This window comes from Hibiscus syriacus, unplaced genomic scaffold (genome assembly GCF_006381635.1).
Source record: "Hibiscus syriacus cultivar Baekdansim isolate YM2019G1 unplaced genomic scaffold, ASM638163v2 tig00109999_pilon, whole genome shotgun sequence".
In the NCBI taxonomy this organism is placed as follows: Eukaryota; Viridiplantae; Streptophyta; class Magnoliopsida; order Malvales; family Malvaceae; genus Hibiscus; species Hibiscus syriacus.
Window position 1 is genome coordinate 481,901 of NW_024062556.1, and position 7,058 is coordinate 488,958.

At 33.3% G+C, this 7,058-nt stretch overlaps 1 pseudogene; it reads left to right on the forward strand.

Annotated features, from left to right (window-relative positions):
- The first annotated feature begins 2,522 nt into the window (after positions 1 to 2,522).
- LOC120212150 lies at positions 2,523 to 4,298 on the forward strand (annotated as a pseudogene).
- Positions 4,299 to 7,058: the final 2,760 nt, after the last annotated feature.

Here is a 7,058-nt window from a genome sequence, read left to right on the forward strand (position 1 = left end):
AGTGCATGTAATTAGGGGGCATGTAGGTTGTGTTATGTTTTATATTCAAGTATAAAACTTGTGTTACTATTGGATATTAGTGGATTTTATTCTAATATATAAATAATTTTATGAATTTGTATTTTATCTATAAATTATTTTTTGATTTTAAATGAATTAACAAATATTCCTGGATTTTTAATATGGGTCGCTCCGGTGGCCCTAATGTGACACCTCGGATCGAATTAGGTCACCCGCATCGTTTTAAGGGTGTTACAATGTCTTTGATTAAAATTAGGGATTTAAATAACGGTTCGTTAGTATAATAGTACCTGTTATATAGAGGTAGCGGTGTTGTCCAAAATCATTATTGTATGATTAAGATACTCACAATCATATTAATAACGTCTGTTTTATCTGCAATCATGATAAATTTAACGTAATTAAAAATATGAATGCAGCTTGATTTAAATCTTTAAAGATATATCTTTAAAAATAATGATTATTGTAAAAATAAATCAATTTATCTAATGACTCATGTGAAATACTAAGAAGATCAAAAAAATAGTGTCACATCTTAAAAATGGGTGAAACTCCTATCAATTATTTTTTCATCTATTAATATTTAATACAAAATCAATCATTATTTATAAACATGATTTACATAATTTATAAATAAATCACACATATGTATAATAATAATTTATGTATTGAAGAGTAATGAATGAAATAATAATATATTAGATCTTAACCTTTTAAAACAATTTATTTTCTTTAACTTTTATCCAAGTTGGGATATATGAATATCTATCGTTATTTTTTTTTCACTATTATCTAATACAAAATTAATTATTATTCATCATAGATACGATTTTAGAATTTATTCAGTGGATTCAATAATAAAAGAGAATATATTCTTCCTAGAGTACCTAGGTTCGAATAACTACGCATGCAAATCTATTTTATCGCTACCAAACTTTTTGTTTGGTTTTCTCTTAACAAAATATCAACCCCCAACAGCCAACACAATGTATATTTATATATATAAACCTATAAAGGCCTATCTTAAAGACTCGATAGAACTAATTTTTTATTAAATGAAATTAAAATTTTTTAATATAATGTTTCAATGGCAGGGCATTATCACACTCTTCCTCATTGCTCTCAAAAGGAATGAAGTAGGTAAAAGATATGGGGGCCTCAAACAAATATATGAACAAAATTGTCAACTCTCCCATATGTTGTTTCAGTGGTTGTATTTCATCACATGGGTTGTGCTAAAATGGAACATGCATGGCTTTCTTAGAACATGCAAACAGATCTACCTGCATATTAAAATTATATGTCTAGAGAGAGAAAGAGAGGAATATGTTCAAACATTGTCAATATATATATATATATATATATGCTCCTGTCATTTCGTTAAAAAGAGATCATGGAAATTTATTTGCTTGTCAATCAGACTTCCACTTGACAAAATGAAGGATAAAACTCTTTTAATATAGTAATCAAAATATGCTTATATTGTATAACCTAAAGGGAGGTTAGATACGGCGGTGATGGTGGTTTTCAAGATTATCCACTTAATCATAAAGTATAATTTTTTATTTGAACTCTTTAAAACAGTGTTAAACTCACCACATTATCCATACAAAAAAAAAATTAGCTGACTCATATTTCAATATGTAATGTGATAAGAGGAGGTAGGATAATAGGCTACCCCCAACACTAGGTTAAAAGCAGCTTCCGTGGGATACCTCCGAATTATGAAATGCCCTCCGTGGGACTCAATCCCACGACCTCAAGGTTAAGAATCTTGTGCTCTACCAACTGAGCTGGATAGTCATTTCAACACATTATCCGTACAAAATGCCAATAAAAAAGGGTCCCCACATTATCATTATAGAAAACAATTTCGTGGGGTTTCACCACATCTTTGTTGTTATAATGTTAATTATATATACATAAAGAAAACATGAGAAGAAAAGGCTCTGTCATGGGTTCCTTTCCACACTCAAAACTTTCCAATCTAATAGTGGATCTAAAAATATTTTTGAAGATAAGTACATATATATTAATAATAATAAAATTTCATATGAGATAAATACAAATAAAATTTTAAAACGAACATGAGTCACTATCAATAGAATGAACGGCTAACGTAAAAACGTTCATATTTTAAAGTAGACATGCATCACCCGGTGTCTCTACCTTAGTTGTTCAACAAAAGGAATAAGAATTCCAAGTGACTAACCAACCTTGAGATAAGGAAAGAAGGAGAGAAACTCAAAGAAGCCAAAAAGAGGGATGGGCGTTTCCAAAACAAAAGTGTTTTCTTAAGTAGAAACTTTTGCATGTAATATTGACACGTTCAAGAACCCCAAGAGTAGGCCCCAATTCCGGTGTATAAATATCCTCTTCCCCCATCTCTCCAAAACCCCACAGCACCCCATAAGCACAAGTAGTTTAAGGTCTACTTCCTTTCCCTTTCCTTTCCCATAACTTGTTTTATCCATTACAATATAGCTAACATCTAGCTAGATATGTATAGCTCAAAGCCATCTTCTCCAAAGATGTCATTTCTCCCTTCAATAAAAGACCCTTTGAATAAAACTGTGGATCTTCCCAATCACGATGAACAGCAACTACATAGGTTGCCAACTCTATCTGAGGTATAAAAACAGCTTGAACTATATGAACCAAAACTAATACCTTCTTTTTCAGAAAAAAGGGTACCTTATGTTTTATCATTAGCTGCCAAATGTCTAAATTTTCTTGCTTTGTCTTTGCATTCAGGCCCTGGAAGAAATAAAAGCCGTAGGGAAGATCTCAGGCCCGACAGCTATTAGTAGTTTACTTCTATATTCAAGAGCTATGATCTCCATGCTTTTTCTTGGTTACCTCGGTGAGCTTGAGCTTGCTGGTGGGTCACTCGCCATTGGTGTTGCAAACATTACAGGCTACTCTGTAATCTCTGGTTTAGCCATGGGGATGGAACCCATTTGTGGACAAGCTTATGGTGCAAAACAATTGAAACTTCTTGGAATAACCTTACAAAGGACGGTGCTTCTTCTTCTATCAGCTTCTATCCCTATCTCTTTCATGTGGGCCTGCATGAAAGCTATCCTTCTATGGTGTGGTCAAGACCAAGAGATATCATCAGTGGCTCATACATTTATTGTCTTCTCAATCCCTGACCTTTTCTTCCTTTCACTTCTTCACCCACTTCGAGTCTACCTCAGGGCTCAAAGCATTACATTACCTGTAACTTACTGTTCGGCCATCTCGGTGCTTCTCCATGTCCCGTTGAATTTCCTTCTCGTTGTTCATCTCAAGCTCGGTGTTGCAGGGGTGGCTATAGCTATGGTGTGGACTAACCTCAATGTCTTCCTTTTGCTTTCTTCATTTGTATACTTCTCTGGTGTATATGAAAATTCTTGGGTAACTCCGAGCACTGATTGTCTTAGGGGATGGTCATCTCTTCTTGCTCTTGCTCTTCCAACTTGTGCCTCAGTTTGCCTTGAATGGTGGTGGTATGAACTCATGATATTGCTTTGTGGCCTACTCGTTAACCCCAAAGCTACCACTGCTTCAATGGGGATCCTTATTCAGACTACAGCTCTGGTCTATTGCTTCCCTTCAGCTTTAAGCATTGGAGTATCCACAAGAGTTACGAACTCGGCACAAACCGACCTGGAAAAGCTCGCATTTCCATGATTGTTTCGCTCTTTTGCGCCTTAGCTATTGGTCTCTCAGCAATGTTGTTCACCACTTTGATGAGACACCAATGGTGCAAGTTTTTCACCAGTGATGCCGAAATCCTCGAGCTTACAGCAGCCGCATTACCGATCGTGGGGCTTTGCGAGCTCGGGAATTGTCCTCAAACGACTGGTTGCGGGGTGTTAAGAGGCACTGCCCAGCCAACCATCGGAGCAAACATAAACTTGGGTTCGTTTTACTTGGAGGGGATGACGGTAGCTATCCTGATGGGGTTCGTCGTAAAAATGGGGTTTCCCGGGCTCTGGCTCGGCTTACTTGCTGCTCAAGCAACCTGTGCATTGCTCATGCTATTGGTTCTCTACAGAACAGATTGGATGGTTCAAGAAGAAAGAGCAAAAATGCTCACACAGACCAGCAGCTACAGCAATAAACTTCAATCTCCATTGCCCATTTCAAGAAAACAAGATCCTAAGGAAAACAACAACAAGAAGGCTCATCTTGAAGGGATAGTGTCCATTAATGATGAAATTTAAAAATCTGCTTCACCTGAACAAGACCCTCTTTTATCTAACTCACACAGTACTGATGCTGAGCATTAATTAGCGTTTCAGTTCAGTTACCAGTTACCACCTCCTCTTTTGCCACCCACCTTTCATAAAAACACTTTGATAGACACTTTTCCCACTCTAATTTTCTACTGTTTAATCCTCTTTTGTTCGTTTAACTTAACTTTTATTTTGTATTTTTCTCTTTTTTAATCCTCATGTTGTATCAAAATAACAAATGTGGAATGAAATAGGCATAATTTTACTTATCCTTATGCATACATTGGGGGACTCAGAAAGCTATGAGAATATATAAAAAAATGTCTCTAACATTTGATTAAACAGTCACTTTATCCCGTATTATTTATTTTAGCATTTTGATCCCCAAGATTTTATTTTTGGACAAAAAGACCCCAACTCTAAAATGAAACTTTAAGGGCCAAAATGCTCCAAAATAAAAGAAAAACAGCTAGTCAAACATTAGGAGCCTTTTTGTCCAAAATGAAATGTTGGGACCAAAATACTTAAAAAGGAATATGGACTAAAATGACTCTATACTCAAATGTTAGAGACATCTTTTAACCTTGTCCATACAATTTTCCTAACGTTCGATTAAATAATCACTTTAACCCCTATTCTTTTTTTAGAGCATTTTGGCCCCTAAGATTTTATTTTTAGACAAAAATGCCCCTACTCTAGAATAAGGATCTTTTGCCCTAAAATGAAACCTTAAACGTCAAAATGCTCTAAAATAAAAGAACAATGGATAGTCAAATGTTAGGAACTTTTTTACCAAAAAAATGAAGCACGGGGGCGAAGTACTTAAAAATGACTCCATAATGAAACCTTAGAGACATCTTTTAACATTATCATTACAGTTTCCCTAAAACCATATCCTCTTTTTTTTCACATAATAATAATAATACAATTGCAAATAAATATATTCCTTCCTGGTCCTACTTTAAAACTGAACCAATCCTGAAGAATTGCCCTTTTTCTTGTTGTCATTAATTTAACCAAAATATTCTTAAAAATACAGTATATGAGTCTATGCAAATTGGGATTCGAGGGGTGAACACAATGATTTCATATGTTGATGAGATTTATATGATTATTGAGCAAACATAAAAAACAAAAGGAAAATATTTAGAAAATAGGGGGGGGGGGGGCTTTGGGTTGGAGCCTGCTTCAAGTGAAGAAACAAAATCCATATGTATAATTCTCACATGACAAAATTTTGACCAGTGGCTCTGCCACTTTTGGCACTTTTACAGGCTCCACCTCCACCTTCTTGCTTAGGCTTCTACAATTCCAACACTGATGACTGAACCCTCAAACATTTTTTTTAAAAAAAACTCAATAGTTAAGAAAATTAATTATTAGAAGAAAGAGCTTTACCAACAGACGAGGTACTAGATTCCTAAAAAAATCACGGATTCGAATCTTATCATTTGTAAATAGAACAAATTGGATTAAAATGATTGCCCTCATTCTGTCGTACCGATCCAAATTAGTTGATCGATAGATTAGATATCAGTGCTCATACCAAAAAATTAGAAGAAAGAGCTTTGTTTGGCAGTAGAAACCCTGAATTGCGTCAGTGTTGGTTGGGAAGTCGCATTTGCACTGATTGTATTCGTACCTTTGAGTTTTGGATAGACGCAGCAAAACCTTGGTCCTCCGTTCCCAATTGCATAACCGAAACCCTAAATTTTACATTTTATTATTTTTTATGTATTTATTTTTAATTTTTAAATAATATTTTATATTTTATAATTAATAAAAAGTATTATATTATTTAAAATCATTAAAATATATTAATTATTCTGACAATTATATTATCTTATCATGACAATAAAAAATCAAGGTATAATTAAAACTTAATTGAGAATAATAGGAGAATTTGATTATTTTTTTATGATTTTTAAGTTATTAACTGAATAAAAATATTTAAAGATTTTTTTTATAAAAATTAAAATATTTGAGTTATACATAATACCCCAATTCTTAGTTTGGATTTAATTATGCTTACACAAATTCAAATTAAAAATATATATTTAAATATTGAACGTTAGTTCATTTATTTTATAGGAATAAATCTAAGTTTTATGTTGTTTAAGATAATGAGTATAGCACCTAGACGTGGGAGTTAGTTGCGCCTTAGAAGGTGGTGGTCAATGATCGATTGAGCTTCAACAAGACACTCATGAAATTAATCCAAGAGAAATTATTTTATTTTTATTTCAACAAATACTATTAATTTTATGTGAGATTGTAAATCTTGAATGCTATGTTTTCAAACTATTCGATGAAATACATGTTTTTAATTACTTTTGTCTCTTGATTTGATTGATGTTGCTCAGTTTTATTAAGATATTTAGTATAGAGATATATATGTATCTGCTCAGTCACTGCATCGAAAGGTGAGTAACATTGTAAGAACAACTGATACTATGAGAGCAATATTTCAATGTAGAGAGATCTAGTTGACTGATTATCTTAGCATATTTAGAAATCTTGCTTAAATGGGAATAAAGATATAGCACTGGTGTGAGTTTTCAAGTGAAAGCCATCAAGAGAGGTAGAACCCATTATGTTAATGTTTGGAGCATCAATCTTATTGTTATGACATCGTTGATCTCATGATTGAGTTTGGTAATTTTCACAATCTTTTGCTTAAACCGATCCAATGCTTTAATTTCTAATGTTGTGATTCATTTCATTCTCATATTCACTTTGATTTTATACTTTAATTCCTTTGTTCACAACAATCTTCATACAATTTATGTTATTTAGTTTAGTTAATGCTATGAC